Source organism: Amblyomma maculatum, chromosome 8, assembly GCF_055883805.1.
Source record: "Amblyomma maculatum isolate TAMU_Amacu chromosome 8, ASM5588380v1, whole genome shotgun sequence".
Lineage (NCBI taxonomy): Eukaryota > Metazoa > Arthropoda > Arachnida > Ixodida > Ixodidae > Amblyomma > Amblyomma maculatum.
The window spans coordinates 9,520,770-9,547,480 of record NC_139351.1 but is presented as its reverse complement, the minus strand read 5'-3'; the positions used below and the strand labels follow the sequence as shown (position 1 = coordinate 9,547,480).

General features: G+C 47.8%; 1 long non-coding RNA gene across 1 annotated transcript; it reads left to right on the top strand.

The window, feature by feature from the left end:
• Positions 1 to 2,321: 2,321 nt before the first annotated feature.
• LOC146180512 (uncharacterized) lies at positions 2,322 to 26,135 on the top strand. Its single transcript, XR_014700375.1, has 3 exons — positions 2,322 to 2,391; positions 19,346 to 19,468; positions 25,852 to 26,135. It is a non-coding gene; the product is annotated as an uncharacterized LOC146180512 (long non-coding RNA).
• The last annotated feature ends 576 nt before the right edge of the window (positions 26,136 to 26,711 follow it).

Below are 26,711 nucleotides of genomic sequence, written 5' to 3'. Positions count from 1 at the left end.
ATAGAAGGCAACGTTGTTAGCCTCCCACGTTCTCACCCACGATTGACGAAAGATGCCGTGCCTTCTGCCCTGCCCGATGCTCCTGCTTACCTGTCAAGAAAGGTGACCGCGAAACGAAAGACGAAGAATTCCGCAGGCTGCTGCCCAACCAAGGCTGCCAGAAATGACAGCCACGACCTTGAGACAGTGCCTGACGATCCAGTACCTTCAAGCTCCAGTGAAGGTATCTCTACGTCTGTAACCGAAGTGTCACCTCGTCCGGTTGACATTGACTTCACTACCTGCATGGTATCCCACAGCGGCTGGACACATCACTCTATTGAAGATTCTGGCGCCTCTGCGTTCTCGACTTGCAGAAAAAGCGGACAGAGCATCGTTCTGGTGAAAGTAATACTCCTGGAGCACTGTGCGTCAAAACGGCGAGCCACCGTGTCCGTGCAAGGCGCCGTAACACAGAAGCTGGATTTGGAAACTCGTGAACAGGTTGGGGACCTTTTGGCTGACGTGGATGCCATGATTCCATGTCTCATAAAATGCAATGACCAACTTGACACCGTCCTCGCGAAATCCAAGAATATAAGAATCCACGGAAACACAACATTCAGCTCCAAATGCGTCGGCATCGCCACAAGTCAAGGAGACTCCTTTTTGCATTGCCGATACGCAAAAAAGTTGCTCCTAAATCAGCTGTCGTACAAAAGAACAAAGGACCGGAGGTCGAGGGAGCGCGAAAAGAAGAGAAAGCTTGTAACCGCAAAGTTCAAGAGACTGAAGCGAAATATGTTTACTCTTGAGACAAAACTGGAAGAGATGAGGAGGAAGAACTCAAAACTAGAAAGCTGCGCGCTCATGTCAAGAATAGAAACTTTGCCAGTAAGACAACAGTCACTAGTCATGGCCTGTTTAAATGCTTCAAAGCGGAAAAGCACAATGGGTTTTAAGTACCAGCGCGAGTGGCTGCTCGAATGCTTGATAATGCGGATGAGGAGCAAACGGCTTTATGAGCACCTGCGCAAGGAGAAGATCATGCTGCTGCCCGGCAGAACGTGTCTCCAATGGTACCTGCGCGGATTTCGAAGCGGATTCGGCTTCAACAAACGGGTGTTTGCTGCCTTGAAGGAAAATTACATATGCATGACGGAGCAGCAACGTCATGGCGGCATTATGATGGATGAAATTAAACTTTCCGAGAACCTGACGGTCAGTCACTACGGGAAAGTGAACGGTTTGGTGGACCTCGAAAAATTTTAATCTAGCTCCAGCTCAGAATTGGCGGATCACGCCCTAGTTGTTCTCTTCCAACCATTCACGGGAAAGTGGCACCAGGTGCTTGGCGTTTTCGCCTCGAAGGGGAACGTGAAAGCTGATGTGCTAGCAAAAATTACGGTGGAGGGTGTGATAATGGCAGAAAACGCCTCACTTTTTGTGGATTTCATAACAACAGACGCTGCTAGCTGGAATCGTTCCATGTGGCGTATTTTTGGAATTTCTGGGAAAGCAGGACAAGTTGTCTGCAAGTCGCCGCACCCTGTGGACAAGAACCGCTCCTTGCACTTCGTCTCCGATTTTCCCCATTTGGTGAAGAATGTAAGAAACAGCTTGCTCCAGCACCCTTTAACAGCTCCTCAGGGCGTGGCATCCATCAGTCACGTTGATGCCGCATGGCAGCTAGCCTTAAACTCGGCTCCCCTGCCTTTGTAATATGTTTACATCCCCTCCCTATTCCCGTAAGACAGCTTATTTGCAATAAACTCATTTGCACTTCGAAAAAAGTGAAGCGAGTCGCTTTCTGTCATGCGTAGCGACGGCCGGAGGAAACGGTCATGAACCGGGCTTTCGCTGGTGGCGCCACTGCGGCGTCATGAAGAAAAGGCACGCGTTACCCCCGCCGGTCGGCACACCTATCCATCTAGACACCGTAGTTCGGGTGATAGAGCGGCGTGCGGCGAGGCGACCACGAAGCGCACTGCGCACCTGTGGGGTCTCTCTGTGCACCGTGGTATTGGCGCATGCGCACAACAACTCATCTGCGTGACAGAGCGGACGCGCGGTCGCATCCGCGGTGAAGGCGAAGCGCACGCCACCCCTGCTGCTCCTCTCCGGTTTCCATGGTAACGGCGCATTCGCATAACTGGCCTCTCCCGGTCGTCGAAAAATGCTTGACTGGTAGTGCACTGCAGCTCTTCCTACAAACATCTACGCTTTTGTCCAGAGCTTGGCTGGTGACACCATCAACCAACTGTCATTTCAAGGAGTGGCGGCAATCTGGGCACTCTCGGTGACCATGAAAGGTCGCTTCACGATGCCCGCGACCACACGAGTGTCCTACGACTTCTTATAGACTGTGTGTCTAACCGAAGTGCCCCCTCTTTCGGCACTTATTATTCAGAGGTGAGCATCAACATTTTCTGCTTTTCTCGCCTAACGAATTGTGTTGATGTGCCTGCACTACTGTTTTCAGCTGTAAATGTGCATAAGCTGATCATAATCATGGCTTGAAGGTTCCACGCATACTTTTTTGCTGGGAATTCAGCAGAGACACTCGTGACTGCCTACGTGTACGATGAAAATATTGGGATGAAACGCGCTCGTCAAGTGATCACAGATAATGACTAGCATCTTAGATTAGTGCTCAAGAAGAAAGCATATAAAAGTTTCGTCTTACATGTATTTACCTACTGGACAGGCACGTGGAGGCTAATCAAGAGCGTTTTGCATAAGTTGAGGACAACGCAGAGAGCTATGTAACAGCAATGGTAGGTGTACCGTTAAGAGATAGGAAGCATGCCGAATGGGGAGCAAAAATAACTCGGGTTAATAACATTCCAGTCGAAATCAGAAAGACGAAATGGTCATGCTCAGGACATGTAGTGTGAAGAGAGGATAATCTATTATCGCTTGGGGTTAACAAATTGGATTGCAAAGGAAGAAAAGCCTGGAAGTGGGGAAGAGGGGAGAAAGCTAGGTGGTCGGATGAGGTTAAGAGGTTTTCTGGAGGAATGTGGATGCAGCTAGGACAGGTGCGGGTGAGGTGGAGGAGTATGGGTGAGGCCTTCTTTCGGAAGTGGGCACTATCCAGCTGGTGATAATGACGTGTACGATTGTGAATTGGTCTCTCCTTTCATATGATTGGGTCATATCAGAATCAGCCTAGCGGGACCGTGGCTATCACGTTTACCCCTAGGCCACTCAGGCACGTTGATACGCCTTTGCTAAAACAGGTAGGCTGATAGCCTATGCTATCGCGCCATACTCTTAAATGCGGAGCTTAAGTGGCCCTCATATTTGTTTGCGGTTGCGGTTACTCCCTTTTACATTCGTGGTCTTGGCAATCTAGCGCAATTCCTGAACGAATGTTTTTTCTCATATAGCGATGACGACAAAATTTATTCCAATTTGCTTGTCAGCCAAACCGGCATCATGGGTATCTAAATTGTGCCTTTTGAATGAAGAAAGATATATTTATAACTGAGAAGGTTAAATTTAAAACTTCACCTTCTTTTCGGACTTTTATCTTAAATTCGCCTGATCGATACCGAAATGTTTCTTGCACAGCATTGAAATACTAGCTGTGGAGTCGATAGCCTAAGTGATTTGTTTGTGAAAGAGCCTTAGCGTGAAATGCTTTCATATATACAACAGTCTGATGGGGTGGACAACCCTAGTGTTTATCCTTATAGTTCGTAGATGCACTCTTTATGAAAGGAGCATGTTAGAATCGAAAAGGGTTGATTCCTGAGAGCAGAATAGATTGAGTTTCAATGCTTATAAAGTGTTCTGACCAATCATTCTTCAATACATTTGTGAGGGAAATAACGCTTTGCGCATTCCAGACTGCCTCATGAACGAAATAATATAAGAACACTGTTTTTTCAAACGCATCCCAAGAAAGGGCAATGTAGCCAGTTTAGCTAGAGTTGTGCTGGTTCCCCTCTAGGTTTGGTTACACGTAAAATGACTACTGACGAAAGCATATAATTGAGCAGCCACAGGTGTGACTAACGTCGTAAACATGGCGTGCAAAATTCAGATGCAGTCGTTTCAGATCCCAGCGGTGGTTTCCAGCTGTACGTTTTCTTTTACGTCTTAGTCAGTGACCTTTCAGCAATAAAATTTTATATTTTGTCGTCTCACTCTGTCACGCTTCTTATCCTCTGCCCATTTCCTCAGCTAATTGCCACTCAGGTTAAGCTGGCTACCCATCGCGATCAACTTTTCCAAATCCATACATTTATCTACGGAAACTCTGCAACTAAATAGAAGCTCGCCACAAAGAATCCCGTCACGCACACTTAATTGTCACGCGCTCGGTAATCACCGGAGGTCATCACTGAGGCATGGCAAAAAGGGGGAGGGGGTCATTCGATGCCCGGCGTAGCCGGTAAGCAAACGTGGAGAATGAGACGGAAACGTGTTAATTTGAAACAAAACAAAGAAGACATTTATATTCTCAGAACGAGGAATTCGCAAAGCATTTATTAGGCCGTAATTAACACGTGGAAATTGAAACGCAGACGTGTCAATTTGAAGCAACAAAAAAAAAAGGCGTTTGTAGGCTCATAACGAGGAATGCACAAAACATTTAGCAGACCGCAATTAAAATTCTAAAAGGCAACAACACGAGTGAAGAAAAAATCGAATGAAATACTCCGAATTAAGTATACAGAGTTAAATATGCTTTTACGGGATGGAAGTAACAATTCAAGTAACAAAAAGGGAAAGAAAGTTCAGAGTAGTGTAGAACATACAATTGACCGGGAAACGCGGCCGCAGTCCATCACTGGGACGACGTAAACGGGTGGCCCTCGAAGGCGATGATCCTTCCGGGGCGGCTTGTGGTCCGTAGATGTGGTGCCGGCGGCGGCGGCGGCGAATGGAGAACCACCAGGCAGTACGCGGCAGCTGTGGTTTCCTTCTCCAGGAACGAACTGGGCTGAGTGGCTTTGGGGCGTCAGTGGCTCCCTTTTAAACCTTTGTGGACGATGCCTTATGCGCAGGGTCGGAGTTCGAAACAAACCACACACTTAGAGAGCACAAAGTAGTTCACCCACAGAAGAAGGCTCACGTAGACAAACCACAATTTAGCACTGCATGGTCGCTATCTTAGGTTTGCAAAAAATAACGCACAACAAAAACAACAGTCACGTACGCCACATACTCGGTTCTTCTGGGGGTCACATTGCCAGGGAAAAATTGGCTGGGGCTTCTTAAGCAAAGGCTGGATATCTCGAAGCGAAAAGCTTCGGTGATACTTTCACTGCCACCTTCCTCACTTCTCTTACGGTGCGGTTAAGGTGTCTACAGAGCAAGTGTGACAGATACTGCGCCTTTCCCTTCCTGTGAAACAATTATTATTATTATTATTATTATTATTATTATTATTATTATACTTACGGTTTAGCTTATGGTAATGCTTTACGATTTAGCCTGTGGTTATGCTTACAGATACACAAACGAAGGTCTATACTTTGGACGTAGTAGAGGTGACTGAGTGGGGAAAAAGTAAGACAAAGACTAAGCAGGCAGCACCTACTCTCCTGCTCGAGCATGAATAGAGTTGGAGCTAACAAAGGGAAGACAGTACTGTACTGAGGCAACGTGCACGCAGCGGGCCAATTTCCGCCTCTACCTTGAAACATTCGAGACTGTACCAGCCGTGGTTGCCCTCCAGGAGCCAGGCCTGGGAGCCACACTTTCAAATTACACGACGTTCCAACAGGATCCCGCGTCTTGTCTTCTCGTACACAAAGCATGCACAGCCAACTTAGTGGATCTCGATCTCCAACTAGATTATTCCTATGTAATGGTGACAATCCTACCACTCCGCCGCAGGGACCCGCCATTGCATGTAGTCAACGTGTACTGCCCTCCCAAACTCAAGCGAGTGACATTCGCGGACCTCTTCAGCCGCGCGCTAAGAGTAGAGTGTCGCGATCCCCTCCTGATCGTGGGCGACTTTAACGCTCCCAGTCAGCTGTGGGGGTATCGCAAGGAGGAGTCGCGCGGACGTAAGTTGGCGGAACTTGCGTCCACGTTGGGCCTCACCCTCCACACTGACCCGGTCTGCCCAACACGGTTAGGAAACTCCGTGACACGGGATACGTGTCCGGACTTAACCTTCACTCGCAACATAAGACACGCAGACTGGCTCAACACCGCGGAAACCCTCGGTAGTGACCACTGCATCTTTAACATTACAATACACACACGCCCGCTAGAACGTCCCACAACACAAGCCCGTATCCCAGATTGGACGAAATTCAGGCAAAAATTTTGACTCACTTGATAACACGCCCATTTCCGAGCAGGGCTACTCAGCATGGTCCCAACAGCTGCTGACACACCTTCGCTCGCATGAAACACAGATCTAGCTCTCAGAGGCGGTTACGGACGAGGATAACCACCTCCTACACCTCTGGGAAGCCCATCGCAGCCTCGTCCGCCGTTGGCGACGCCAGAAACACAACAGAAAGCTTAAAGCTCGAATTGCCGAGCTCACCCAGAAAGCGGCTGAGTACGCGGCCCATCTCGCCGACTCCAACTGGGTGGATAGATGCAACACGGCCGCGCGACAAATGTCTAGCCGCAACACATGGTGCCTCTTTCGAGCCCTCATCGACCCAACCCAAACACGAACCCTAAACACAGAAACATTTGCAGAGAGCCATGCATGCTTTCTCTGGCAACACGACTCAACTGACACAGAAACTCCGGGACCAGTATCTGTGTACAGCCCAAGACCCCCGTGGATCATCATCCTCTTATGCAGGCAGAGAGAACACAGAGCTGGATCAATTTTTCCAGCTCCATGATCTGCGGGCGGCTCTTGCCAAAATGAAACGGGGCACTGCCCCGGGAAGGGATAAGGTCACTGTCAAGCTTTTGACGAACCTGCCCGACTCGGCATACCAGTCCCTCCTCGACTACATCAATGCGATTTGGCGCGGGGACACCCCCCTGCCAAGCGACTGGAAAACGGCTCTGGTAACCTTTATTCCTAAATCAGGGAAACCAATTGACACAGATAACCTCCGTCCCATCTCTCTCACCTCCTGTGTGGGCAAACTAATGGAGACGATGGTGCGGGACCGGCTCTCTCAATATCTTGAACAAAAACATGTATTCGCAGGCACCACGTTCGGATTCCGCCCACACAGATCTGCTCAAGATGTCCTCCTGCAACTCAATCGGGAAGTCCTTGACCCACTCGAATGCCCCCATAATGACCGGGTAGTACTCGCCTTAGATCTCAAAGGGGCATTTGATAATGTAACACATGAGATTATACTCACCCACCTAAGCCAGACCGACTGTGGTCTCAACACATTCCAATACATCAAGCAATTTCTCACGGATCGTCAATCCTACATTCGCATCCAAGATAATGAGCATGGTCCTTACCTACTCGGCACGCGGGGAACCCCCAAGGCACAGTACTTTCCCCGCTGCTCTTCAATTTGGCTATGATGCACCTGCCTGCCCAGCTCGATGGTGTCACTGATGTGCAGCCCGCCCTGTAGGCCGATGACATCACCCTGTGGGCCGCGCATGGCAGTATCAGGGACATTGAAACCAGCCTGCAAACAGCGGCGACGATAGTAGACCGCTACGCCCGCCGCTGTGGTCTTCAGCGTTCCCCACAAAAATCAGAGTTTGTGCACCTCCGCCCCTCGCGAAAGTGCACAACTCGAATCACTCTTTAGACAGTGGTCCCATACACGAAACTGACAAGATACGGGTACTCGGACTCTACATACACAAACACAGACGGTCAGACACTACATTGGCCAAACTCCGTAAGGTGGGGGACCAGGTGGGCCGCATGGTCCGCCGGGTTTCAAACAAACGCGGGGGGTTGCGAAGTAAGGATGCCTTGCGGCTGGCAAATGCCTTCGTGACCAGTCGGATTCTATATTCGACACCTTATCTCCACCTACGGAATCAAGCTAGAGGAGGATGCCCTTGAGGTTATTCTTCGAAAAATTGTCAAGCGTGCCCTGGGCCTCCCCATCACTACTTCAAACAGCCGTTTTATGGCCCTTGGGGTGGTGAGTACTTTCCGGGAGCTCCGGGAGGCGCACCTTACAAATCAGTACACGCGTTTGTCGCAAACGGAGTCGGGTCGCCGCCTTCTTGCTCGACTCCATATCCAACACACCACACTCATGGAAGACAGGTTTCGCATCCCAAAATTGTGGAGACGCGCCCTCTGCGTGCGACCTCTGCCATCGAATATGTCACACGAAGATCATAATGGTCGGCGCCTGGCACGAGCGGAAGCGCTAGCCCGACATTATGGCAACAAAACAGGTGTATACTACGTGGACGCCACCGGCCCTCACTACGGGGGATGGTACACGGCCGCTGTAGTTCACAACAGCAAAACGGTTAACGGTCTCACCTTCAGAGCCCACAGCACAACACACGCAAAAGAGGTGACGATTGCTCTCGCGGCCTCTCATTCCGACTCAAAATACGTAATTACCGACTCGCGAGGAGCCTGTCGGAACGTCAGACAAGGCTGGACTCCCTTACTAGCCTATAAAATTTACTTAAATTGCATACGGGATACGGACCCAGCACACCGCTACCTTATATGTGTCCCTGCTCATCAGGGTTTCGCAGGAAACGAGGCAGCAGACGCAGCCACCCGCGCTCTCTCTCACCGGGCTGTTTTATCCTCCCTACCCGATCAGGAACCCAATTTTAATCCGGCCTGCACCTTCAATGATATCACGACGTACTATCAAAATTGTCATCGCCTTTACCCCAGCTCATGTAAAGGTCTCAAAAAGGCGGATGAGCGGCTCCTTCTCCGCCTTTTCACCAATACATTGCTGTGCACGGCAGCCCTAAAACATTTTGACCCCTCCTTTAGTGGCAGCTGCCCACACTGTGGAGCGGTGTTTTCTGACATCTATCACATGGTGTGGGCCTGCCCCTCCAACCCGGCTATTCCCCCCATCCCCAACCCAACCCGGGAGAACTGGGAGGCGGTCCTGCTCGGCTGCCACGACTTACAGGCCCAACAAGCCTTAGTCGGACGCGCCCGAGCGGCAGCAACCGCCACTGGGGTCCCCAACTAGGGACCTCCACCTAGTGCTTGTAAGGACCGGTCCCTTATAAGCCGATCCAAACATACCTCCTGGCCCTTGTGTAAAGAAATGTTCTTACCACCACCACCCACATACACAGGTCCCGTGAACATATCAGGCTTACAGAACGCTTCAGAGTGTGCAAAAATTGCAGCATGGTCAAATAATGGATGCCGCCTATTCTGTGACACACATCAATGAACACCGCAAGTGAAACACATTGCCCAATGCCTTCGCTGGTTTAAGTGGCTGGTTCGTGGGGTTTAACGTCCCAAAGCAACTCAGGCTATGAGAGACGCAGTTTAAGTGGCTGTTGGATTCCTGTGCATGTATCTCATCTCCCACTGCTCTCCGCTACCTTCTGGTGGTGCCCGTCAGCCTACGCTCCTTTGTTTTGCGCGTTATGCACGACGACCCCACTTCGGGACACCTGAGATCTGCGCGGACACTCTATCGCATCCAAGATCGTTTCTACTGGCCCCGGATGCGTGAAACCCCTGAAGTATGTGGCTAGCTGTGCTCAGTGTGCGAGTCACAAACGCCCCGCCGGCACTCTTCCTGGTCTTCTTCATCCGGTGACGCCTCCAAGATCCCCTTTTGAGAAAGTCGGGGTAGACCTCTTGGGACCCTTTCCCAAGTCTCATTCTTGCAACCGCTGGATCGTCATCTGCACTGATTACCACACTCATTACTATGAGACGGCAGCCCTTCCATCGGCTACTGCACACCAAGTCTCCCTCTTCCTGCTGCACTTTGTTATACTGCGCCATGGGCTTCCCCGAGCGTTGATCAGCGACCGAGGGCGTCAGTTCACCGCTGATGTTGTCGAAAAACTCCTTCGTTTGTGCCAAACGCATTTCCGAAGTTCTACCCGTATCATCCGCAAACAAATGGGTTGACCAAGTGAACCAACTGGACACTCACCAACATGCTTTCAATGTCCGTCGCCGCCGATCACAAGGACTGGAAAACTGTGCTACCATTTATAACATACGCATACAATACCGCCCAACAGGAAACAACAAGTTACAGTCCATTCTTTCTCCTCTATGCCCGGTCTCCTCGACACATCCTCGACACCATCCTCCCGTTCTCCACAGACGACGAACCTGAGATTGCTGAGATCCTCTGCCGGGCTGAAGAAGCCCGCCGGATAGCCCGCCTGAGAACTCTCGCCTCACAAAAGCGCTCGAAATCCCGCTACGACGACCACCATCGCCACGTCACCTACCTCCCTGGAGATATGGTCTGGCTTTATCGTCCAATAAGGAAGCGTGGCTTAAGTCAGAAACTGCTCGCGCACTATATCAGTCCCTATGTTATCCTCCAGGCAATTAGTGACCTCACCTATCGGATTGCGCGCCTTACCAAAAGTGGCCGACGTTCTTCACGAACTGAGCTTGCCCACGTCGCGCGTCCGAAACCCTGTCGTCCTCGTGCTGACGATTGACTCTCCCGGAGGGCTTCGCCTGCGACGGGGGAAATGTTACCGACTTGTCCTCAAACCGAGCACGGATGAAGAAAGAAGGAAGAGGAAGAAGTGTGCGCGCTCGTTCGACCTTTGTCTTGTGGCACTTGTGTCGTTCCCGCTAGCCGTGTGTAGCTAGCGTACTGAACCGACTAGAACTTCTCAGTCGCGACACTAAGGGCGTAACAATATTATTCCAGAGCCCACCACTACGGCTCGTCGCCTCCGTTCACTTTCTCTACCGCCGTCCCACATTCCCTTAATCTTCGTTTTCCTTTCTTCTCTATTTTCTCTTCTGTACGCATGAGGCAGCGGAGGCGGCTCAGCTACAGAGCCAGTAGCAGGCCGTGCCTTTTCCTTCTTCCTACAGCCACAACAACTTACGGCGCGATTCAGGCGTCCACAAAAACAAGTATGACCACTGCGCTTCTCCCTTGCTGTGAAAAGTAACTGGTTCGCAGGAAGAGAAGGCGCACTGTCACACTTGCTCTGTGGACACCTGAACCGTGCCATAAGGGAAGGGAGGGAAGTATGAGTGAAAGTAGAAAGAGAGGAAGGGGAGCTATAGTGGAGGGCTACGGAGTAATTCCGACCACCTGGGGATCTTAATGTGCGCTGAAATTAGGGGGAAGTGGAGGTGGTGAAGGGTGGCTGTGCATGGCCCTTTCTCCCCCAAAGAGGGGGATAAAATGGCGCGCCACAACAGCCGTCGTTCACCACCTAAGAGGTGGCGGGTGCAGTAACGGCTCGCAAGAAATAAAAATTCGGTGGCTGGCTAGCCCCCGCCGCAAGCGGCGTTGACCTACCGTCCCAGCCCCGTAGGGCCAGGAACAGCCACTCTTCACCCAGCAGCCTTGACTTTCATTGGACCTTCAGTATCAGGAGGATAAGCAGCTTCTATGCTATTCAGGCGTGCACAAAAAATGTGACACTACTGCGAAGTTTTAGAGCGCAGCTCTTTGGCGTCCGTTCCTGGGTTTCGCGTCGTCGTCGGCCTCGTAACCAGCACCGCCCCCCTTTCATCCCCCCAGCGCTAGCAGCGACCGACTGATACCGCTGGATGCCGCTGACGCCGATAGAGAGTCAAGATAACGTGACTGCATAGAACACCGTCGCCGCCATGCAGAAAGAGGAGGGGAGGGTCCCCCCCCCCCTGTTCCTGTGTGGCGGATAGGGTGCTCTTCAGTTGCCGACGCGCCGGTTATTTCACGTAGGCCCCGGCGCGTCGACGAATACGTGACCACCTTCCCACGGCTGGACCTGGTTCTTGGCGCTGCGGAAGCGAGGGTATCATATTGTTTGCGTCGGCATCGGCGGCGTTGTCCCTGAAACCAACTCCGCAGCTGGTGTTGACTCACTATCGGCATCAGCAGCATCAGTCAGTCGCTGCTATCTCTTCCCTCCTCCCTTTATCGCGTTGTCCGCTTGCTGCGCGCGCTCATGCCCCCATCGTTTGCCGCTGGGTGTACACGCCGCCCCCTCCCCCCTCTTCCTGCGAGTCTCCGGTTGTCAAAGCGCCGGCTCGAACTTAATTCCTTTCTTCGCTCCTCCTCCAATGCAACCCCTGTGCGGTGGCAATCAGAGAGCCAGATTGGTGGCGGCGGATCTGTATATGTGCACCGCCCGAGCCGAAATTGCCGCTGCCGTTCGCCACTGCGAAATTATCTGCCAGTTCTTTCTGAGTCATGAGCGAGACGACCGGTGGAAGTCCTCCGTCTGCTGCTGCTGCTGCTAAACGAGCTGCCAGAGCAGAGGCCCAACGCCGTCGCCGCCAGAATCCAGAGCAGTAAGCGAGGCTGAAGCAGAAGCTCATCGCCGCCGTCTAGAAGACCCTGCCGTTCGCACCGCCGAAGCGGACGCTCATCGCCACCGTCGAGAGCAACCAGGTGTAAGTGAGGCTGAAGCAGAAGCTCATCGCCGCCGCCGAGAAGGGAGTCTTTGTTAAAGGAATACGTGTGAAAAAAAAAAAAAAATCTGTGATAGCGAATACATGTGTTGCTTGATTTCTTTGCCTCAATCTATCGAAAAGGTGAAACAGCTTATTTGCTGCGCTCAAATTTCGCATTAGGAAGTAACGTAATCGTCGGTAATTTTTTTTATTTCTTTCTACCAACGCATAATTGTTGCGTCGGCCTGTTTCTATGCAAAGAAATGTTACAAAGATTGTCTTCCCTTTCCTGCAAATCAACGAACAATGTCCGCAAGCGATCGATATTATTCCAGAGCCCTACACTACGGCTCATCGTCTCCGTTCACTTTCTCTTCCGCCTTCCTACATTCCCCTAATCTTCTTTTTCCTCTCTTCTCTATTTTCTCTGTACGCACGAGGCAGCGGAGGTGGCTCAGCTACAGAGCCAGTAGCAGGCTCGTGCCTTTTCTTTTCCTTCTTCCTACAGCCACAACAACTTACGGCGCGATTCAGGCGTCCACAAAAACAAGTGTGACCGATACTGCGCTTCTCCCTTCCTGTGATAAATAATAATGACTGGTTCGCAGGAAGGGAAAGGCGCACTGTCACACTTGCTCTGTGGACACCTGAACTGCGCCATAAGGGCAGGGAGGGAGGTGGGAGTGAAAGTAGAAAGAAAGGGGAGCCATAGTGGAGGGCTACGGTAATTCCGACCACCTGGGGATAACGTGCGCTGAAATTAGGGGGAAGTGGAGGTGGTGAAGGGTAGTGTGCATGGGCTCTACGAGGCTGAGACGGTAGGTCAACGTCGCTTGCTGCAATTCACGCGCCAAACAAAGGAACACCACAAGGATCAGTCATGTCACCTATCCTCTTCAATATAGCTATGATAGGTCTAGCACGAAAACTAGAGAAGATCGAAGGCATCAGGCACGCCATGTATGCAGACGACATAACAGTCTGGACGAACACCGGTTCCCTCGGGGAGAAGGAAGAAAAACTACAGGAAGCGGCCTCCTGTGTACAGAAATATCTCGGAGAAAGAGGACTCGCATGCTCGACCGAGAAATCGGAACTGCTTCGAGTGTGGAGAGGCAAACAAAACCGGACCGTCCCAACCAGTGAGAACCTGAAACTCAACATCTACCTGGAAGGAATGCCCATCCCTGAAAAGACAACAATAAGAATATTAGGTATGTGGGTTCAATCGAACCAACGCAGTAGTCACACTTTTACCATGCTCAAAACAACAACGCTACAAGTGACACGCATGATCACCCGCATCACCAACAGGCGGCATGGCATGCGCGAAGAGGACACACTAAAACTAGTTAGAAACCTGGTAGTGAGCCGAAATATGTACAGCCTGCCCTACCAGTGCCTCAACAAGAGTGAAATACAACAAGCGGATGCCCTGCTACGCAAAGCGTATAAGACGGCGCTCCGATTACCGCGCAACACGTCTACAGAAAAGCTCATGGCGCTTGGATTGCAAAACACATTCGAAGAACTACGCGAGGCGCAGCTTGAGTCGCAAAAACTCAGGCTGCTGCAGACAACGACTGGAAGAGCGCTCTTACAGAGACTCGGATACTGTGAGCAGATGCGAGAAATAGCGAGGACGGTAACGATCCCGGACGAACTTAGCCAGTCCCTCAAGGTAGCTCCAATCCCGAGAAACATGGACCCTAACCTCCACCAAGGTAGAAGAGAAGCAAGGGCCGATTTTATTCAAAAAACATACGCTCCTCAATACACGACTGTGTATGCAGACGCGTCCTCGAGAGGAGGACAGAACAAAATTGCAGTGGCCACGGTGGTCAATTCGTCTCTACGCGAAGTGACCAGCGCCTCTATCCGACACTGCACAGCAGCAGAGGCCCAGGAAGTAGCCACTTCTCTAGCGGTGGCGGAGGGCTATAGAGCTGGGCGGTCGCTAACGATACTCACGGACTCTCAAACAGCCTGTCGAAATTTCATGAATGGTAGGATTGGTCGTCACGCGCTTCGTATACTCCTCGAAGCGAGCGACAGAATTAAAAACCACGAAGAAAACAAGACCAGACACAAAATTATATGGGTACCGGGGCACATGGGGGTGGCAGGGAACCAAGAGGCTGACAGGATAGCTCGAGCATACACTACTTTCCGAGCATCCGACGAGTCCGCGGAACTTTTGCCAGCACCCAAGGCATACTCGGCCATACTAGAAAACTATAAAGGAAGAAGAATGCGATATCCCCCACCACACAGTTCTCTCACCAGAGAGGAAACTGTCATATGGAGACAATTACAGACGGGTTCATACCGAAACCTACACATACTAAACAAAATGCACCCTACCATATACGCTGACAGATGTCTGTGGTGCGATGAAAAACCAACACTATATCACATCACATGGGCATGTCAAAACATAGATGTGGTCCCCAAAATTCGAAACCTGAGTGCGGAGCAATGGGAGACTCTGCTGTCCAGCGACCGCTGCGAAGACCAGCAAGGTCTGGTACAGCGAGCCCAACGGGCGGCAGCAGCCAGCGGAGCCCTGGACTGAGGGCAACCGACCATTGTGAAAAAGTGGACGAAGTCGACGGAGAAGGCTCTTGTGGATACAACAAGCAGACATCTCTGAAGACGTCCAAAAACCGCCAAATAATATAGGGCTAAATAGTTTTTCCTCCTCCTCCTCCTCCAGCCACAGAATATTTATCTGTTGTAGGCCGTCGCTGCACCCGCCACCGCTTAGGTGGTGGACGACGGCTGTTGCGGCGCGTGTCTTTCTCTCTCTCTTTTTTTTTCTTTCTTTTCTATCTTCTGCTGTTGCTGTTGTTGTGGCCGTAGGAAGAAGAAAAAGAAAATGCATTGGCCTGCTAATGGCTGTGTAGCTGAGCCACTTCCGCTGCCTCGTGAGGACAGGAGAGAAAATAGAAAAGAAAGAAAAAAGAGGGAGAGAAAGACGCGCGCCGCACATGCCGTCCGCACGAGGCGGCGGAGGTGGCTCAGCTACAGAGCCAGTAGCAGGTCCGTGTTTTCTTTTTCTTTTTTTATTTATTGTCTGGTCTTAGCACGAGAACAAAATCAGCAAAACTCACTGAAATGATATTTACATACGCTATTTACATATGACACACTAAAATTCACGCATACACAACAAAGGCTCTAGCCTTGAGAGCCACTCGGGAGGTTCTGCTGCAGCTTTCTGGATTGCCAAAAACCTGTACATGCTTGCCGAAAATAAATTCTGGCAGGCCCTGCATCTTAATCGCAATGGTAACCCGCCATGCTTGAGCGCCATATACAGTGGAGGTCCATGAGCATAATTAAATCAAAAGGTACCCCATCCTCACTTTCTACGCATAAGTACCGAATACCATGCGGGTCTAGCGTAAATTTTTTCCTTAGCGTTCTGTGCAAAACCTCGCAAAAATATACTCCTTCCCAACAGTGTAAAAAAACATGGTCTATGGTTTCTGGCTTCCTGCATATTAATAGGTGTCATCCCCAGGGTATGAATAGTCGCTTTTTCTCTGAAAATGTTTTCACCAGCAATGTCCCGGTGTGCAATTTAGCACACAATTTTAAAAAGAAGGTTTTTGCTTCTGGCGTCACCTGCATTCTTTTACCCTTATTAAAACATCTGCACCTGGGCCTCCATCGTACAAGGCCCTGTACAAAGCCACAGGGAACCTAATGTCACACAATGCACGATACAATTTCTTTCGTTTTACACCGTATTCTTTTCTTAATTCCTACAGCCACAACAACAACCACGCTGAAATGACTCCTGTGACCCAAGACCGATCTTTTTCTTGAATAATTTCTCTTCGTTGCTGCTTCCCCTTTTATAGAGCCTTGGCAAGCGAAAAGATAATAGAAGTAAAAAACAAATATACTCAAAAGTTTGGTTTGGTTTGGTTTGAGGGGTTTAACGTCCCAAAGCAACTCGGGCTATGAGAGATGCCGTAGTGGCGGATTCCAGAAATTTCGATCACCTGGGGTTCTTTAACGTGCACTCACATCGCGCAGCACACGAGCGCCTTGCTGTTTTCCTCCACCGAAAAGCGGCCGCCGAGGCTGGGATTCGATCACGCTTCCTAAAATTGGAAATTGAATACAGGTGGGCAAAAAGCTCTACACTCTTTCTCCCTATCCGCATTCAATTTTTTACTTTTATTGCCTTTCCGTTCGGCCAAGCCCTATAAAAGAAGAAGCAACGAAGAAACATTACGTACTCTTGAAAAAGATCGGTCCCCGATCGAAACACCGAGTCCAATCAATATTTTTCTTTGAATGCAGCGTACACATCGCTGTATATATATATATATATATATATATATATATATATATATATATATATATATATATATATATATATATATATATATATATATATATATATATATATATATATATATATATATATATATATATATATATATATATATATATATATATATTCGTGTCTATAAACCATTTACATTTCGCCTCCATCCATATCATCGCACTGAACACGGACGCATCTGCGTTTCACAGGAAGCCTATTCGGCGCGCACGAACTTTCTGTGTTGCGACTGTAGGACTGTAGGAAGAAGGAAAAGGAAATGCACGGGCCTGCTACTGGCTCTGTAGCCGAGCCACCTCCATTGCCTCGTGCTGACAGAGGAGAAAATAGAGAAGAAAGAACAAATATCGAAAGCAATGCAGAATTTGCAGTGGAGAGATGCGAAAGCCTATGCACGGTACATAGCGTGCCACTCCTCGAACACAACCAGTTTCGTTGAACGCATCAAAGTTCACCGGCGTTCTATAATTGGTTTACAGGAAAGGAAAAGCGCATTATCTGTCACTCGTATCCTGAAGGCCCGTCTAGACATCGTAAAATAAATTGGCTGTGGCTTAGCTGCGCTATGCCAGGATATACGTAGCGAAAGCTAAGGTATAGCTTGGTTAGCCTTGGTTGAAATTGATTCCAAGGGCAGGTTAGTGTGGTTGCCTGGATAAACCTATTCGGCTCGTTGCCTTCGCCTGTTTTCATTCCAACACATAAGCATGGCATGTTTATCTTTCCGACTCGCTTTCCGAGCGCAGTTGTCCTCTACCGATTGGCGCCTCAAACGATTGGCGCAGTGCAAGTGTGACAGTTACTGCGCCTTTCCCTTCCTGTGAACCAATTTATTTAAGTTGAGGTGTACACATGAAAAAGCGGGGCAGATACTGCGCCTTGCCTTTCCTGTAAACAAATTATTATTAATATTAACATTATTAAGTCACATGACTAGTGAGGCGGTTGCTGTGAGTGCCGGCTCAGTGCTCCTTCCTTTGCCCTGCCGAATTTGTTTGGCTTTAGCCAAAATACTTTAGATGCTGGCGACGTATCAGCTGCATGCTAGTCCTGTGTCTTTGATTTTCTTTATAGGAAGGGAAAGGCGCGGTAACTGTCTCACTTGTTTGCTGTGGACACCGCAACCGCGCCGTAAGTGAAGGGAGGAAGGTGGGAGTGAAAGAGGAAATAGAGAAAGAGGAGCCGTAGTGGAGGGCTACGGAGTCATTTCGACCACCTGGGGATCTTTAACGTGCGCTGACATCGCACAGCACACGGACGACTTTTCGTTTCGCCTCCATCGAAACGCAGCCGCCGAGGTCGGGTTCGAACCGGGGTACTCCGGCACAGTAGTCGGGCGTGTGTCAACGAGTTGTTGTGGTTGTTGTGGCTGTAGGAAGGAAAAGAAAATGCACGGGCCTGCTATTGGCTCCTCCGCTGCCTCGTGCGGACAGAAGAGAAAATAAAGAAAGAAAGAAGAAGGAGAGAAAGACGGACGCCGCAACAACGGCCGTCGTCCACCACCACCGAAGCGGTGGCGGGTGCAATGACAGCCTACAACAGATAAAAATTCGGTGGCTGGCTAGCCCCCGCCGCGAGCGGCGTTGACTCACTGTCCCAACCCCGTAGGGCCATCGCCTGTGTCAACGAGCTTGGGTGGGGTCAGATGTTTTAAACGCCTCAGATGGCCCTTTCGTTTTAGCTATTACAGCGAACCATGTTCAAAATTGAAACAAATTCCTTACAATACTTTCTTCTGAGTCAAACATTTGATTCGAACAAAAACGTTAGTTAAAAGCAAGATGAGTAGGGGTAAGGCTACGTTTAAAATTGAGTGTTTTCTCGCTCTTTGTTTTCCCCTTTTTGCTGCTTACAGAAAGAGACTTTCTTAGCCTGTTCGTCTATTGTTTCTTTAAAAAGTGCCCTTCAGACAATTATGAGTACTTAAACGTAGCCAAACTCAAAATGCTACTCTTTTGTATTTTTTATGCCATGTGAATGTCGAATAAAACGTGTTTTTGAAAATGTTAGGAAGCGGACGTGACCTTAGTACATCAGCAGCAGGAAATCGCATTCCGCCGAACGAGCCGTAATTGGCACAGGGATGACAACTAGAAACAAATTAGACAAAAATATATAACCGCTTCTAAGGGCCTCATCTCAGATAAAGAGGGCCTATTGCAGAACTTTGTTCGCCGGTATGCAATCTGCTAATCGCTACATATTCAATTGTGTGGTTATGAATACCCCTAACCCCATAGGTTATTAAGCTGTACAGACGTGCTTCTGTCACTTATGAGTAGGGCGTGTTACTCGACCAAGACTTCTGAGAATTGCAATTGCAATCGCACCTTCTCATATCAAATAAAAAGCCCGAGTTGGCAGCGTCTGCCTCGTGACGTCACACACGCCGCTTGGCGCTTTAATGATGCTGCTGATCCAGCGGAACGTAAGGTTATATAAGTAAAACATGATTGACACCAACATGCCCATGATTCATTCGATCATTTACACCATAGTAGGCAAATTCTAAACCGACTGTTCTGTCCCAGATCTGCACGAGCCGAAGGTACCCCCAATATGTCTACAACTCAGCGGTGGATGCAGTTCTGGCTTTCCACGGCACGGACATCCAGATGTTCGCCTACGACGATGAAGTGGCTCTCTGTAAGAAGGTGAGGCGGAGAGAAGTTTAGCTTTGTTGAACACGCTTGAAATACAAGTAGCTGCTGCGAAACACTTGCATTTATGTTCAAGATGAAATTGTATGCATGTTTATAGATGCAGTGTGAATGAATATGCTTGCTATCAGTGGTTCGATTTATTGTTTTAGTCATATTGCTTTCTTCATACAAGAAAAATAACATCACGTGATCCAACCTTAGCACGGAATGGAGGACATAGAGGAGGTCTAGTACACGTTCGGTGCTTTAAGGAAATGAAAATCATGCCTCTTTCGTTCGTGAATAAAGAGAGATGGTGAAACGAATTGTTCAGGTATATTTTTTGTAGCATGGGCAGATGCTTGCAAAGGTTCTTAAACATTTATCCATAACTCTAGAGCAGTCTGTCTACTACATAGTGTGAAATTGCACGAGACAAAACGAAACAAAAAGCACAATAAAGAGTAAAATATTTTATTCGTAAAAGTAATAAAATGTAATGAAGACAAATTATAGAAGCCTCGATCTGCGATTCAAAATTATTATCAAATTATTAAAATTATTATTTGAACAAACTAATTTTGAAATCGTGTAAAGTAAGGTCACGGTCAGAGCGTATTTATCTGTAGTTCTAGTGCGAAATAGCGATTTCCTTCTAATGCAAAGTCGAATTATTAAAGGTGAAGATATTTTTAGACCAAGTTTCGCCTTCCACATACATGAACCTTCAATTCCAGTACCTGATATAACTAGCGATATATCATTTAGCTTTCTAAATTATCCATGTATATATGACCCCGAAATGCTGAGCTCTTTCTGATTTACTTTATTATCATTTTTTAGCAAACGGTCAGATCCACCCTTCGAACAATTATTCTTAAAAATCAAACATCCTTGAGATTCTACGTAAGAAGCAATGAACATCTTTAAAGCCTAACCAGAAAACTTAACTATTATATGCCACTGAGTCATTATGCAATAAAGACGCATGAAACTTATATTTGCATGGCGACCAACCAACAAATGCAGTGAAAATAGGGGCACTTGATACGAAGCACGCCAGAAAAGAGTCAACAGCCAAATACGCAGAGAAAAGCTCAAGGGATCATTTTTGGTTACGAATGTGAAGTAGTAATTATATGTGGCAGCACATGGTTAGGGTGTAGACAAAATACCCTCATACCTGCAGTAGAATCTCAGCCCACGACCTTTAAATTTAGCTTTAAATGCTCTACCACTGAGCTACGACAGTGTCTGCTTACATTCTTTGCTATTTATTCTGGAGTGTGTTTGCCACCGCCACCCTCCGCCATTGCGGCGGACGTGGAACGTTCTGTGGCATCTTGAGCTGCATTTGGAACTTGTCAATGGGTTGTGTGAGTTATTGTTGGGCTCCATTCCCACATATATAAGGTTACATGCTTAAAGTGACCAGCTGTGTTGCTCAAGTACTGAATATGTTTGCGTAAAACACGTGCGCTCTAAACATACATATCACGGCCAGCAGCAATGGCGTCACTATGAACATATTGATGCAAAGCAAGCTACTCATTGATTTTTTTTCTTCTGCACCCTTTCACGATAACTACGAAACGATCACAAGGTGAAGCAGCATATTCAGTTATATACGGTTCATATACAGAAAGCTCCGCCGTGGTGGTGCAGTGGCTCGGGCGCTTGTCTATTGTGCTAAAAAATGTGGGATCAAATCCCGGCTGCAGCGGCCGCAGCGGCGGTGGAGGCGCAAAGTCAGGATCCCGTGTGCTGTGCGATGTCAGTGCACCTTAAAGCACCCACGTCGGCCAAATTTCCGTAGCCCTCTAAAACGCCATCTCTCATAGTCCAATCAACCAATATACAGAAAAAGAGTTGAAATCTCGTATTTGACTCATTTGCGCACGATGCGGATGCGTTTTATAACGAATAAAAGCCGTTTCTAGTTGCATGCATTTAGTAAAAAATTAATACTCATGCCTTGATATTTCTGTGCGCAGGAGTCTTAAAGCCCTTATTTATCGGTAAATAGGTCAAGATATTGCTCCAATTCGTGCTGCTAGTGGGCATTTGTCACTACTTCATTCCATAAACAGCCCTCAATGAACAATCGCGTGTAGCGTCAGCCAGATTTGGAGAACTGACCTTTTAGAGCGCCCTACGAGGGGTAGGTAGAAAGAGAGGAAGAAGATGGTTACACGGTATGACAGAGCACTGAACAGAAAGCACTGAAAGAGAAGGGGGGAGGGGGGGGGGGGGTTCTCAGTTCGCAGGACGACCAATGTTTTGAAAAGTGGACTTGTCTTCGTATTAAGCTTAAGGCGAAGACAAGTTCTATTGTCGAAACGTTGGCTTGACCTGCAAACTGAGCCTTCCCCCTTTACCCGTATCTGCCCGCTCATTCATTATGAGCGGGCAGATACGTTCGAGAAAAGTATATTGGAAATTTAACATGTATCCTCGTTATACATGATTCCTACCAGCAGCCTCCTCATTTAGATTCATACAATGAAGCATGTATTGACCAATACCGTGTTTACAAACAAAGGGGGCGCTCGTGGAGCCGCAGCCGACTGGGGATGAAACGTAGGGTTAGCGCCCGTAGGAATACATGGAACCGAAAGATGTCAAAGAAGTTTTCTGAATTCACGGGGTACCTATGATGTCGTTATTCGGTCCAGAGTAACTACGAACATTCTAGAACAGATCGTGAAAGTATGAAACCTCATCACAGAGGCGAACTATTTTTAACATACAGCGAAACGCCTGGGGGTGCGTGTTGGGAGGTCGACCCTTAGGAACACATGTGAGCACAACTTGCCGCAACATTTTTCTCCTTTCGCAGAGCACCAGAAGCGGTGGCCGGTCGTTAAACGTTGACCAGCGCTTTGAAGAAGTGTATAACAAAGTATGATGCGCCATTGCGGAGGCAGTCTATTTTTAAAATTCCCGAATAATCTATGTTGTGAATCCGCACACAACCATAAGGCACATGTAGCGAATCGCGCAGTTTTGTTTAGTGTGACATGCTGCCGCAAGGGTTAAATTACCTTGTAAATCCTGTCTGTAAAGTGAGGCATCCTAGACAAAATTACATTTAGAAAGCAGTTTTCAAACGCCATACGACAATATGGACCGAACGAGAATCGCGCAATGCAGCAGACGGCAGCTGGCGATACCCAGAGCGGCGGCCTCCAGCTCCGGAACGTCTGCTAGCGACGGCGCCGGTGGTGAATGATCATCTGCAACTGTCTGCGGTCAGTTTATCATGCTGTCAGTTCAATTCAGTCGTTCAGTCGTGTCCGACTCTTCGTGACCCTATGGACCATGTCACGCCACGCTTTCCGGTCTCTCACTATCTTCCTAACATCACATAACTTCATCTGCAGTGCCTCGAGGAAGCCATCTAACCATCGCGTTCGCTGCCTACCCCTTCTCCAGCGACTCCTCTCTTTTCATCAGATGACCAAAGTAGCTGAGCTTTAACTTTAGAATTTGACCCTCCAATGAGCAGTCAGGGTTTATGGTCGACAATATCGACTGATGCTGTCAACAGTCCCGTAAAGCATCAGACTTGCAGTACTTGCAAGGGAATGTAGTGTGCTCTGCAGCAATGACGGACTACGTGAAGGCTTATCGAAATCTGATAAACAACGCTACAATGAAAAGCTGTACATTGACGGCGTTGTGCATCCGGGCCAATTTGCTATGCCTGAAACACATTGGGAAGTCCTCTGGACTGACGCGGGTTCTTTGCCACTATTGGGCATGGCAAACATTGTAGTGTATTTGATTTTTTCTCCGAGTCGCTTCACTCCAGAGACTGTCAGGCGCACAAGTCCCTAGAGACATACAATTATTTTGAATTATGTGGGTTCGCACAAGGTCATCAACGGGCATATTTGCTAGTTAACTATTTTTTTTCGTTTATTTTCTTTTTCCTGCGGTATTTTTATGGTTCTAATATATCGTTCGGCGCTCTCTGTGCGGTGCTCTCGTCTTTGTTTGTTTTTTTTTTTCGTACGGCGCAGACCATGCAGCACGTGCACGGCCGTCGGAATATAAAGCCTCTCAAAATGTTTGCTTATGACTTGCTCATCACATGCATGTATCGCGACCCAAATAGATCAATCATTTCAATACTGACCGTCTCTACTCAGCCATAATAGATGTTTTCAGACCGGAATGACGTCGTGCCCACTATTTTGCATTTTATCATCTCAAGTTATAAAGTGAACCGTGTTTAGACGACATCATTACTGCCTTACATAGCTCATAAGCGTCGCCAGCATTCGCAATGTTTTTCTTTTTTTACCTTGAAACACAATGTTGGGACGGGGTACAAGATGTTCACAAACAAAAAATTGCATCTGGGCATACTTGCCTCCTAGACATGGGGTTCGTCTTGAAACGCGCCGCGCATATTTTTTGATCAATATGCTTTACAGAAATGTCAGACGCGAAATAGTGTTGTATACATATATTCATGGTCTTCAACAAGCTCTTAACAAACTACTGCTTTCGTAGGCGCAGTCAGCTTCTTTGCGAACCGTTCTTTACATTTCGTATGGGGCGGGCTACCGGATGCATTTATAACTCAGATTCTAGACAACGAGGGGTTTAAAAGTAGTTTGCCTCCTTAATGACGCAGCATACTTTGTGACACACTCCTTCAAAGCGCTGGCCAACGTTTAACGACCTGCGACCACTTCTGGAGCTCTGTGAAACGAGAAAAATGTTGCGGTAATTTGTGTTTACATGTGCTTCTATGGGTCGCCCTCCCAACTCGCACCCCAATACTTTCGCGATGTTTTAAAAATTACTCGCCTCGGTAATACGATTTCATAATTCCATGATCTGTTCTAGAATGTCCATGGTTGCTCTGTGCCGAATAATGACATCATAGGTGCCCGTGAAATGAGAAAACTGCGTTGAAATCTCTCGGTTCCATGTATTCCTATGGACTGTAAGCCTAATTCCCCCCCCCCCCCCCCCCAGTCGGCCCAGCCTGGTGACAGAAGTGCCACCGCATCGTACCTACGTCACAGATTGGTGTTGTTCTTTACTACCCTGTCATTATCTGCTACCGTAGAGAGATTACGAAAATCTAGAGACTCACAACAAAGGATTCTGGAGGAATCCATAGGGCCTCAAATTTATTAACGAATTTGATCCTCTAATGACGAGTGCTGTTTTCTGGAAGCCATGCTTTTTTCTGGTTATATGCGAGTTAGCATTGAGGTGACCTATATTGCTTGCAAATCTATCTTCAAGAAATATACATACAATGTATGAGGCGAAAAAGAGTGGCTGTTGAAGAACAACATCAAAGAGAGGGCCATCGGAATCAGAACAACGTAGGCACCCTGTCGATTGCTATGACAGCAACCGGCGAGCGAAGAACACCAGAATAAGAACCCAAAGGCTGTTTCATACTGCGCAAACATATAAAATCCAGTTTGAATGAGCGAGGGGAAACGGCTCTATAATGGGTATGCAAGGAGAAGAAATTATGTGACCGCTACGCTTTCCTTCATACCTATGTCAGTGTAAGATTAAGCCTAATTCATTTTCGTGACCTTTCGCACCAGGCATGAAGCCAAGAAGGATATTCTCGTCTGGGCATATTTCCTGTGTATTAGTATTCGCTTATAGATTGCTGTGTAGTGCGCATGGACCCCGTATTCGTCTTTGTGTCTTTTGTCTGGTTTTGCTTTCGTTTTCAAGTGCTGATTATGAATTTCAGTTACTCTACGACTCAGCTTCTTATATATACGTTCTTACCTCTCTTATATTTTGATCTCCAGCAATTACTCACATAGAGAATAAAATCAAGGGTCCTCTCTTGTTAGATGTCAACGACATTTTCCCTTTTTTTTGGTTACTGGGGAGCTTATCAAACGTCTGTTTTAGCATGTACTCTTTTGTCACGGTTTAGATCAATCTCAATATGCCATTCGTTAATTTTTATGGGAATTTTGGAACATTTCATGTTTTTCATTTATGAATATATTACTGGCGTATAAAGAAACCCGTTGGCGAATATTACTATTTTGCCGAACTTTTTCTTGACTGCATAATGAAATAATTGAACAAATCTTTTACTTCGGCCACGGATTTCAGAAAGTACTTAAGATTTTATCTGAAAAATGAAAGGAGCTATCATCGCATCAGCTGGATTTGCAGTTACAAGCAAACATAAGTTGTTTTTTTTCGCAAATATGCCCAAAAGAATTGTTCATAACGACAACAAAACGTGGTAAGAAATAAGGCTTTGTTCGCGCTTGCTTTACCATGTTGGCAAAAATAATGCACTGCATAATAGCAGCCTGGGAAGCAATAAAGCTTTGCTAACGTTTTAACTGGAGCCCAGTTCAGAGCTTCTTTGTTTTCTTCGGCAGCTCTGCACAATAAAAGGTCAACACCCAACTTTGCGTTTTGGCATCGCCGTGTACGACGTGGATTACGAGGATTTCTCGAACAGCTGCTCGTTGATCAACAAGTACGAAGCCTTCTCTCGGCTTCATGCTGTCCGGATCATTCTGAACTATTTCAGGACGAAGTTCAACACTGCTTCAGATGTACTGGACTGTGCGGTCCAAATCACGTGACTTACACGTGTATACTGCGAAAGCTCTGCATTGAACTATATTAAAAACGTACTTGTGTGGTGTGGTCAAACTTTTTCAGTACTATAGCAATTATATACATAACACGTTGCCTTTCATTGGTTTTGTAGCAATACTTAGCAGCATCTTTCTAGCGAGGCAAAGCACTTAAAGAGAGCGGCTACCAATTTTTTCGCAAAGGCAAGCAAGAATAAAAAAATAGCTGGAAATTAGCCTTAGTTAGATCGGTAGGTTGCGTAAGCAAAGTCGACGTAACTTTTGTATCTGTTTCTTTTTCTTTTTTTTTTCTTTTTCTCAGAAGGTCAAAGGTCAAAGGTGGCTTCTGGTCGGGTTTCTCTTTTGTTGTTCTTGTCGCACCTTTTCCGCCGCATTGCGGTGTGGATTTGAAGGTCGCTGCACTCGCTGTTCTGGGGTTTGCATCGCTTGTTTAGCTCTCTCAGGTGCATCTTTCCTACGTGCCCCCGTTTCACCGCGATCGATGTCGGTAGGATGAGTAGATTCAGCATGTAGGCAAGCATAACGAGCGGTTGCACTGATCTTTGTTGCCTTATCCATGACTTATCACTACAGACTCACTGCAACTCTCAGTGTGTATATATTTATATATACAGGGTGTTCAAAATTAGATTTTA